Source organism: Mesoplodon bidens (genome assembly GCF_964165515.1).
Source record: "Mesoplodon bidens genome assembly, chromosome: 2".
NCBI lineage: Eukaryota > Metazoa > Chordata > Mammalia > Artiodactyla > Ziphiidae > Mesoplodon > Mesoplodon bidens.
Genome location: NC_138177.1, coordinates 41,240,097 through 41,251,121, shown reverse-complemented (window position 1 = coordinate 41,251,121; position 11,025 = coordinate 41,240,097). Strand labels below are relative to the sequence as shown.

At 42.4% G+C, this 11,025-nt stretch overlaps 1 long non-coding RNA gene across 1 annotated transcript; it reads right to left on the bottom strand.

The window, feature by feature from the left end:
* Window positions 1–947: 947 nt before the first annotated feature.
* On the bottom strand, window positions 948–10,778 carry LOC308610223. Its single transcript, XR_014014456.1, has 3 exons — window positions 10,406–10,778; window positions 2,541–2,645; window positions 948–1,518 (listed from the first exon to the last, which is right to left on the bottom strand). It is a non-coding gene; the product is annotated as an uncharacterized lncRNA (long non-coding RNA).
* Window positions 10,779–11,025: the final 247 nt, after the last annotated feature.

Sequence of the window (11,025 nt, the reverse complement as noted above, 5' to 3'; positions counted from 1 at the left end):
TTTCTGTATGGTTCTTGGAATTCTTTAAACCAGTCGTAATGTCTTATTGGTTCATTCATTTACTGAATTAAACACAATATTTGACACATGTTCATTTTATATTTGTAGGACAGCATGATTTTACCCTTTTTAAAAAAAATATCCTTCATCAGTATATCATACACATTCATGTGTTCTCAGAGAGGGAGGGAGTGACACAGCTCTGCAGCATGGCTGCTGCCGCTGGGGTGTGTGAGCACAGCAGGAGATGAGGCCAGGCCAGGACAGTGCACCAGCCTTCTCTGCCTCTCACATCTGTGATGTGGTGGTCACGCCTGCTGCTGAGCTGGTTGCAATCACTGGCTTGGCTGCTCTACCCTCTGGGTGGCCTGTCTAATGACTGCTGCTATACCTCTCACTGCTGCAGCTGCTGCCAGAGCATTGCCCAGCTGCCTCCTATTTTGCAGAGTCTTTGTAGGGTCTGTCTATAGACTTCCAGAGCCCTGCTTTCCCCAACAGCGCTAAAGATAAGGGCAGTAGAGACTGAAGGACAGGACTAAGCAGCTTTCTGGAGCCATCCCTCTTCTTTTCTGAAATTGCCTTTTAAACTTAAAGATAATGGGGTCCCATTCGGTGAGCATAGTATTGTGCACCATCACAATCAAACCACGAGGACAGTGTTTCTCATACTGCATGCCAGGGAACACGGGTGTTCCGTGAATAACTTGTAGATGTGCTGTGATAAATGGAAAAATACTTTCAAGTCTTATGATAACCATTTTATCATGATAGTGATAATTATCGAAGCAATTTTATTTCCTTACCTTCCAGGATCAAATCACTTTGTTTTTACCTTATATAACTTTGGGCATTTTGTTGTTGTCCTAAGAAAATAGTTTTTACAGAAACATCTTATATGCCTATGCATAAAAATATTATCAGTGGGGTTTTGTGATATCAAAACTTTAATAAATGTTCTGTTACAGACCTGGGACCCTTCATCCTGTAACACAGAAAGTATAAGAGTTGAGAGTTTTGAGAAAAGAGTTTTGAGAAAAGATGGAGGTCTTTTTAGCAGCACAAAATCTAGACTTTTTTCTTACCTTTAGGTTTGGGAGCCATGAAAACCCTCCTGCCCCCTCCGCTACCACAGGGCAGACCAGTGTAGGAGATCCCAAGTGCCAGTTATCAGGGGGCTGTGACATTCCACACACAATAGGTTTAACAGAGAAAAACTATGCTCCAAACAGATCTCCAAAGTGGTTGAAAATAGTTGTTGAAGATGCTGTGCTCAAAATCAGAACTTTAAACAATTATAAACAGAAACACAGAATTCTCTGCAGTTGGCATTAAAATCTTGAAATGAGAGAATTACCATTCTGATGCAAACCAGCTTGAAAACAGAAGAGAAAACATGAAAGGGATCGACTGTTAAATGTTGGTGATTTCTAAGAAGCTGGAATTATTCCTCTTCTCTTTACGGTGTGTATATTCTTTCTCGCTGATCTTCATGCACTCCCTGGACTTCAGTCACCTCCTCTGTGGAACAGAATCCCAGGTCCCACCTTAGCCCGGAGTTCTTGCCTGAGGTCCTGACCCTACTGGGGCAACTCTGTTTGGATATCTCGCAGACACTGATGTGTTTTCTTCATCCTCCCACCTCACCCCCACGCGCCCCCCCCCAACATCAGCTCTTTCCCTTACACTCTTTGTTGTGGAGAATGACACCATCATCCACTAAAAACATGGGAATTATTCTTACGTCTTCCTTATTCACACATGTCCAATCCATTGCTAAATCCCATCTATTCTATCTCCTAATTATGTCTCCATTGTCTTCTTTCTCTTCATCCTCTCTTGCCATTATATCAAATCAGAGCCTCAAAATCTCTTTCTTGGTTCCTGAAAGCTCATTTTAACTGGTTTACCTGCCTTTTAGTCAATTCTCACCAATGGTAGATTGACCTCTGTACAGTGTAAATTTGATAATGTCACTCTCCTTTACAAAAAATCCTTCTGTGTCTTTCCATTGCTTTTCATTATCTGAGCCCAGTTTACCAGTTCAATCCCATATTTTACCAGGCTCCCATCCTACCATAAATTTTATGCCAGCCACACTAAATTGCTACATATCCCCAAATATGACATATTCTCTGTTATGGCCATAGCTCTTTGTTGTGCTACTTTCTCTGCCTCTTGAACTCACTTATCCACTTAGCTAATTTCTTCCCCCACAAGGCCTTCCTGGAACCTCCCAGTTAGCCTTTAGTGCCCCTCTCTTGTGTGCTCATGACATCCTATGGGCCCACTCAGTCAAAACCTTTACTGAGCCCACTCTACCGAAATTGCCAATATAGAGAGAAAGCATTTAGGAAAAAAACCCTATACTTCTTTCTCTAGTATTTTCTTTTTTTTTCTTTTGAATTTTAGAATTTTATTTATTTTTTATACAGCAGGTTCTTATTAGTTATCTATTTTATACATATTAATGTATATATGTCAATTCCAATCTCCCAATTCATCCCACCACCCCCGCCCTTTTCCCCCCTTTGTGTCCTTACCTTTGTTCTCTACATCTGCATCTCTATTTCTGCTGATACCCCTGTCCTTTCTTCCATTTAGATCGGATGGGCAATCTCTACTCACTACACTTTGGAGTAAGGTTGCTAAATGAAAAATTCAAAGAGCAGGAAATTAGTTAATATTAGCTTTTTGAGTTTCCCCAAGTAGACTCAAGTTGGCAGTTCATTGTTTAAAGGAGAATATTTTAAAAGATCAAAAGCCTAGGTCAGGAATGTTTTACAGCACAAAGTTCATTCTTTTTTTTTTTTTTTTTTTTTTTTTTTTTGCGGTATGCGGGCCTCTCACTGCTGTGGCCTCTCCCCGTTGCGGAGCACAGGCTCCGGACGCGCAGGCCCAACGGCCACGGCTCACGGGCCCAGCCGCTCCGCAGCATGCGGGATCCTCCCAGACGGGGCACGAACCCGTGTCCCCTGCATTGGCAGGCGGACGCTCAACCACTGCGCCACCAGGGAAGCCCACAAAGTTCATTCTGATTTGGAAGATTTGATGGACTGGAGCCAGAGAAAAAGGAAGCAGAAGCAAGAGTGAGTAAGCCACTGGTGAGTGACTCTGAGGGTGGGTAAGGGTGGCCCAGGAAGGGAGGAGAGCTTCTTTTTCTTTTTTTTTTGTCATTAACTTTTAATTTTATATTGGAGTATAGTCGATTAACAATGTTGTGATAGTTTCAGGTGCACAGCAAAGCGACTTGGCCATACATACACATGTATCCATTCTCCCCCAGACTCCCCTCCCATCCAGGCTGCCACCTAACATTGAGCAGAGTTCCCTGTGCTCTACAGCAGGTCCTTGTTGGTTACGCATTTTAAATATAGGGGAGGAGGGCTTCTAAGAGTTTCACTTCCCACATCCAAGAAGGGAACTGAAGGAGCTGGGAGTGAGTCGGTGGCTCTGAAGGAAACTTTCAGCGGGGAGTGGGAGGGTACAGTGTGTCCTGCATGAATTGGTCACTGAAAGTCAGATGTGAGCCCAGACCCCAGAGCAGATGCCCACACATGTTAGACAATGGTGTTCCTCCCACTGATGTGGAGCCGGTGGAGTCTAAATGTAGTCCCGAGGACGAAGGGCAAGGGGAAAACCGTGAATTGTCTATCATTCTGAACTGGCTAGGAGTAAACTTCTCACTATAAGCATAATGAGAGACCAAGATAGAAATTTAATGTCATTGTAGAAAAGACAGTAATAATTCTTACTATCTTGAATCTGTGACTTAGAATTACTACTTGTGGCTCCTGTTAAATAGTCAGCTTTCTCCACTGGATTGTGGGCTCCTGGAGGACAGTGACTTATTTGTATTCATCTTTGTAACCCCAGTCCAGTCATAGTGCAGAGACTCAGTAAATGCTGTCGAATGGAAAACAATGAATGAATAAGCAAACCTGGATGACGAAGGATGAGGATCCAGACAGAAGCAGGGCAGGGTAATTTCCCTTGGTCAGAGGTGATTTTCCTTAATGGAATTAGAGTTGAATATCAGAAATAAAGCCTGTATTATTTGTTCTTCTGTCTGTTAAGACAAGCTTGTTCAAATTAACTAGTAATTTGCTGTATTTATTTTTCACTAAGTGTGAATTTAGTCATTCTCATTTAATCTTCCTGTTGAGATTATTATGATAACTCAATTGAAGATTTGTTACATTGTCCACTTGGATGATGTCTAAAATTTACTTTAAAATACTTTAGCTTAGTACTGTGATATAAGTGTGTGTGTGTGTGTGTGTGTGTGTGTGTGTGTGTGCTGGTTTTACTCTACATGCTAGGGGTACGTGATTAACATCCTAACCTGGAATAAACTGTCCAGATGTGCTTAGTTAGATTTTAAAAGTCACACTGAGGAGTCCACACTCCAGAGTACTTTGAGTGTTTCAATTATCTCTATCTCCATCAGCAGTGAAGGGGTTATTCAGTAGCATTTAGTGGAGTTAGAAATAATTTTCAAAGGCAATTTGAGTAGTGTCCACTTGTGACTAGCAAGGTACAGACATCTCCACCTGTGCATGAATCTGTCCCACTCAGCATCCTAATACCTCTCAGTGTGATGCCCCAACCTAGAAGTCCCATTTGGTCCTGTGTCCCATCTCTAACCAGAGGATTTACTGTCTGATTCTGACTCAATGGCTAGCTGATCCCCCCAAGGTAATATTTCTGTATCTGCCACTAGTGAAATTGTCATACAGGGGGCCTAGCAGAGGGACCAAGGCAGGGAGCCAACAAGAGCATATTGTATGACTCCTTGTGTTTGTGTGCTGATAAATGTTTGTGTGTGCGTTGCAGGATTTGCTTTCTTTGTAATGGACCACTTGGTAGCAAGTTTCTTGGGAATGAGACCTAGACACTTCCTCTACCTTTAGCATTGGAGGCCACCATTATTTGCCAAAAGAACCCAACAGTTGTGAATGACCAAATTGGCTTAGATGAGCTGAAAACACAGCACTTAATACAATGCACATTATCATTGCTTTTTCCTGACATTTCAGACTTCTGTAGATAAAGATATAAATACATACATCACAATGAAAAAATGTCCACATGATTTCTCTCCTTAATATCCTGACTCTAATATTTTCATAGCATGGTTGACCCTTGCATGTGTCACCCACTGGAATGTCACTGCTCTCCTCATCTGAATTTCTTTCTGGCTTGTACTTTATCCTATTTATCTTGGATGCCCCTCTGAGCCTACTACAATATCTCGCCAGGAAGAAGCCCTCATCATTAAATGTTTGCTGGCTGAATGTCATGAAACAAACTAGATGGTATCAGAGTCATCCTCATTGTAAAGCCCTACCACCCTCTGAGGTCACAGCTGATACTCCAAGAAGAGAAAGGAAAAAGCAGTATTGTCACGAAGGGCTGGGCCCACACCCAAAGTTGTTGGGGGCAAAAGTGCAGAACCCACGTGGCCATGAAGACAGAGAGAGGGCAGATCCTGCTCTGATTGTAGGTTGCCTTCCCATCACTGGGTAGGCAGCAGACTGAGAGAAGTATTGTCCAGCTTTGCTAGGAGGAAGAAGACCAGCATGGAGAGGGGATGAGTAGCCCAAGAGAACATCTTTACAACATCTAGATTTTTCAACCCAGTAGCCACGTCTGTCAATAAAATATGAGATTGAAGCATTACTGTTTTACTTGCCACAGATAAGACTTGTGCACAAAGCATGTCAGCTTGTCATCACTAGACTGGGGTTGCTGAGGAGAAGCTCTGACCCAGCATGAGCCCCTTAAGAAGGCAGAATAGGCTCTGAGAGAATGAATCTGACTGCAGAGTCTGGCCCAGAGGCCCAGAGGAGCATAGGGAGGCACAGCTTAGTCACGGGTCACTAAATGGCCAGCACCTGGTGGCACGGCATTGTTTTGACTAAGGCCACTTGGGTTACAAACCTACCCAGACAGCCTTAAAGAACAGAGGCCATTTGTGGGAAAGATATTGGTAGGAACTTTAGCCAGGCTACAAGAGAAAACCAGGAACGGCTGTTATGACAAGCAGCTGCTCTTTCCTTTACCGAGGGTCCCATGGCAGTCCATCTGGCATTACTGGTGTCTGTCCAAGAGCTTCACTGTTCACTTTTGCACTATTCACTCTCTCCAGACTGGCTTGGCTTTGCTTTCTCAAACACCATGGGAATGGTTGGACACAGACTCTCATACCTGAAGGGGATGTTAGAGAGCCAAAGATGGGCCCTTGACCCAAGTCACTCTCTGGATCATTCAAACCTCCCTAATCACTACCCAACCCCATTACTGTCACCATCACCACCACCAGCAATCACGTCACTGGCCAGTCATTCTACAGCAGCATTCCTATACTTGCCAGCCTGACAGTCATCTGGGGCTACTTATTACAAATACACATCCTGGGACTTGCCTGGTGGTCCAGTGGTTAAAAATCCACCTTCCAATGCAGAGGTCACGGGTTCGCTCCCTGGTCTGGGAACTAAGATCCCATGTGCCATGGGCGACTAAGCCTGTGCACCCTAGAGCCCGTGTGCCCTAGAGTCTGCATGCCACAACTAGAGAGAAGCCTGTGCGCTGCAACAAAAGATCCTGCATGCCACAACGAAGATCCCTAGTGCCACAACTAAGACCTGATGCAGCCAAATAAACAAATAAATAAATATTAAAAATATATATACATTCTCAGGCTCCTCTATTGGAAACTCTGGGGTGGGGCTCAGGAAGCTCTACTTCTATTAAGGACCCCCAGGCCACTCTAGAATTGGGCAAGCTTGAAGACTGCAGTGGAGCAGTTCTAGAATTTTATTTATTTAGCATCAGAATAGCCTGGGTGCTTATTATTAATACAAATGCAGAGTTCTACCCCGGAAGCCCACAAAAGATTCTACTTCAAAAGCCGTGGCACAAGACCCTAGGAATTGCAATTAATAAACATTCCTAGGTGATTCTGATAGAGAAGTCCATGGGCCTCACAGTGAGAAGCATTATTTTAGAGAGAAGCCCCATCTAACTTCACACTCTCAGTCTCTAGCCAGTATGATCTGGGAGTAGCCATGTTCTAATCCATTCTGTGATGGGTGGGTCAGAGGAGGACTTTGGCACTTGGGGGACTCCCAGAGCCAGAGGACCAAAACCACTGGGCAGGAGGGGCAATGAGCAGAATGGTTAAGGAGATATGTCACAGCAATAAAGGTAGATCTCACACTTAAATGAAACAGAAAAAGCTGCATTTATTTTTTTTTAAATATTTATTTATTTAGGCTGTGCTGGGTCTTAGTTGTGGCATGCAGGATCTTCATTGCAGCATGTGGGACCTTTCACTGAGACATGGGGATCTTTTTTTTTTTAGTTGCAGCCTGTGGACTTCTTAGTTGCAGCATGCAAACTCTTAGTTGCGGCATGCGTGCGGGATCTAGTTCCCTGACCAGGGATTGAACCCTGGCCCCCTGCATTGGGAGGACGGATTCTTACCCCCTGGACCACCAGGGAAGTCTCGAAAAAGCTGCATTTAAATAAGATGTGGGTAAACCAACCTTTATGTATAAATATTCTAATAACAAAAGGACTAAGAATTGCTCACTAATATACTGAACACTTATTATGCCCTGAGCGCCTGAGGTATGCTATCTCTAATACGTGCAAAAGTTTTAATTTTGTATTTGTGAGCCAATAAGAAACTTACCCAAACCCATAGGCAGTAAGTGGCAGAGCCTAGTCTCAAATCTAGGTCTTGCTGAAGTGAAAGAACATGGTTTTAATCACCAAGGTGTACTTTAGCTAGAAACATGGATTACTTCTGAAATCAGGAAAAAGAAACCCACAAATGTAGTGTTATACATAATAAGAGAATTATGGATTAATAAAAGGGACTCAGTTTGATCACAAGACCCTCTGGTGGTAGAAAAAATAATCCACCCCCATAATTTACCAATTTTGTAAGCTCAGATTTTAATAACTTGTGTTTTATTAAACTTATACACATGTAAGGTTGAGGACCCTAGAACTCTCCAAATGTGCCAACAATCAAAAGAGGCAGAAATGATGTAAAAGGAAACCACCTAAGGATCAGAGACTAAATCATTCCCGATTCCTGTGGAAACGCTGCCTCAGAAATAAATCAGACAGCTGTAGGCTCTGTGGGCCTCCGCCTCAGTCAGCACCACGCTCTGGAGCCTCCCGGGTTCGTTGTTCAGTGTAGAGGAGGCCTCTCACCCAGGTGTCACAGTGTCCCAAAGCCCCAGGGTTAAGGACTGTGTTCCCTGATTCAGGCCTGCAATCTTAGCCAGGCCCTTCCTGCGTAGATTCCTCTCGAGCAGCAAGAAGAGACAGGGTCTAACCTCTATTTTCTGCCAACTTGCTGTGTGTTGAGAACCAATAGCTATAATCAAAATGCCTCCTGTTGACTCTGCAAAGCCTTGGAGGAGGAGTTTACAAGTGCTAAACACATGTTTCCAAATCCTCATCTCTGAAGCAGTCCTTTAAGACATAAAGGTGCAGGGGCCTGTGAGGGGGAATGGAAGAACAAACAATGTAGCAAGGTGTGGTGCTTAAGGGGCAGAGGGAGACAAAAACAGAGGTGGATCTCCAGCCCCACTTCCTGCCCTGCCCTCCCTCCTCCACCATCCCCTCCCAGACGATCCTTGTCGCAAAAAGAGCTTGGGGTACCTGGGAAAGGCCTTTATTTTGCCTATGGTCTAATCCAATCATTTGCACAGATGAGAAAAAAGTGCTCTCAGGAGCTCTGAGAGTTTCCTTAAACTCTCTGAAAATGGATGAAAAAATGATAACATATAAGTAATCCCCAAACCACCGATAACCCCAAACCTCCCTACCGTTAGGGAGCAGCCTGAATAATTGGTTCCTAAACAATTAAACTCTCTGGTTCTTTCATCAGTCACTTTATTAATAAGTATTTACGGGCTACCCTCTGTAAACCCATCACTGAACGGAGCAAGAATCGGAAACACAGGACCTGGAAGTGACTTCAAGAAGCTCCTTGTTTAATAGGCAAAACATTCTCTGACATAAATCATACCAATGTTTTCTTAGGTCAGTCTCCCAAGGCAATAGAAATAAAAGCAAAAATAGACCTAATCAAACTTACAAGCTTCTGTACAGCAAAGGAAACCATAAACAAAATGAAGAGACAATCTATGGACTGGGAGAAAATATTTGCAAATGATGCAACTGACAAGGGCTTAATTTCCAAAATATACAAACAGCTCACACAACTCAACAACAACAAAAACCAAACAACCCAATCAAAAAATGGGCAGAAGACCTAAATAGACATTTCTCCAAAGAAGACATACAAGTGGCCAACAGGCACATGAAAAGATGCTTAACATTGCGAATTCTTAGAGAAATGCAAATCAAAACTACAATGAAGTACCACCTCACATGGGTCAGAATGGCCATCATTAAAAAACCTATAAATAACAAATACCGGAGAGGATGTGAAGAAAAGGGAACTCTCCTGCACTCTTGGTGGGAATGTAATTTGATGCAGCCCCTATGGAAAACAGTATGGAGTTTCCTCAAAAAAAGTAAAAATAGAGTTGCCATATGATCCAGCAATCCCACTCCTGGGCATATATCCAGACAAAACTATAATTCAAAAAGAGGCATGTACCCCTAGGTTATAGCAGCACTATACACAATAGCCAAGGCATGGAAACAGCCTAAATGTCCATCGACAGATGAATGGATAAAGAATATGTGGTACATATATACAATGTAATACTACTCAGCCATAAAAAAGAATGAAATAATGTCATCTGCAGCAACATGAATGGAACTAGAGATTATCATGCAAAGTGAAGTAAGTCAGAAAGAGAAAGACAAATACCATATGATATCACTTATATGTGGAATCTAAAATATGGTGCAAATGAACTTATCTACAAAACAGAAACAGACTTACAGACATAGAGAGCAGACTTGTGGTTGCCAAGGGGGAGGGGCAGGTGGGGGAGGGATGGAGTGGGAGTCTGGAATTAACATATGCAAATTAGTATATATAGGATGGATAAACAACAAGATCCTACTGTGTAGCACAGGAAACTATATTCAATATCCTGTGATAAACTATAATGGAAAAGAATATGAAAAAGAATGTATATATGTATAACTGAATCACTTCACTATACAGCAGAAATTAACACAACATTGTAAATCAACTATACTTCAACAAAATAATAAAAAAAAGAAATGTATTGTTTAGAGAGAAGGTCAGATTGATAATTAGGGGGCAATGCAAGACAGTAAGATCTGAGTGCTACCTTGAGGAGAACTAGAGATATGGGCTTTTCCTTCAGAAAAAGGAAAAAAGATTAAGGTGGACCGGAGGTATCAAGGGAAGCTTCATGGAGGAGGCCGGCTTTGAACTTACTAGGATTTGGAGAGCAAAAGAGAGAAGTTCTGAGGGCATTCCAGGGGTGGAGAAGAGGATGAAAGGCCTCCCATCTTTCCGCCTATCAGATTCTTTTCAGGTCAGCTCAGGTCTAGCTTGCCCTTGTAGTCTTCCACCATGAGAACTGTGAAGATTAATGCCTGCAGATATCTTTGAGTCTTCAGAGAAAACAAGTATATACACAGAGTTACAAAAAAGCATCACTGGGGTTGCATTACATCAATTGCAATTAAAATATTCTGGACTTAAAAAAAGGTAACATCCTATATTCCTAATAGCATGGAATTAGAAAAACTAACCGTCAAATACCCTTTACCCTTCTCTTTGCTTGGACATGTTTAAAATGTTAACTTCTAGAGGAAAAAATTAATTGGATGGATAAAGAGCAAACACTCCTTTCTATATGTGGTGATTTATTTCCTCCACACTGTATAAACCAAACAGCTGCATTTAGAGCAGATACATAAGATTCAATTATAGTTACAGACATTACTAACCTGCCATTTTTCTAAACATTTTGAAACACTGAAAATGTAGTTGAAAAGACAGCTTGCATCATGTTTGATCATGGAGAAGCAGCATTCCATGATGTTAGGTGA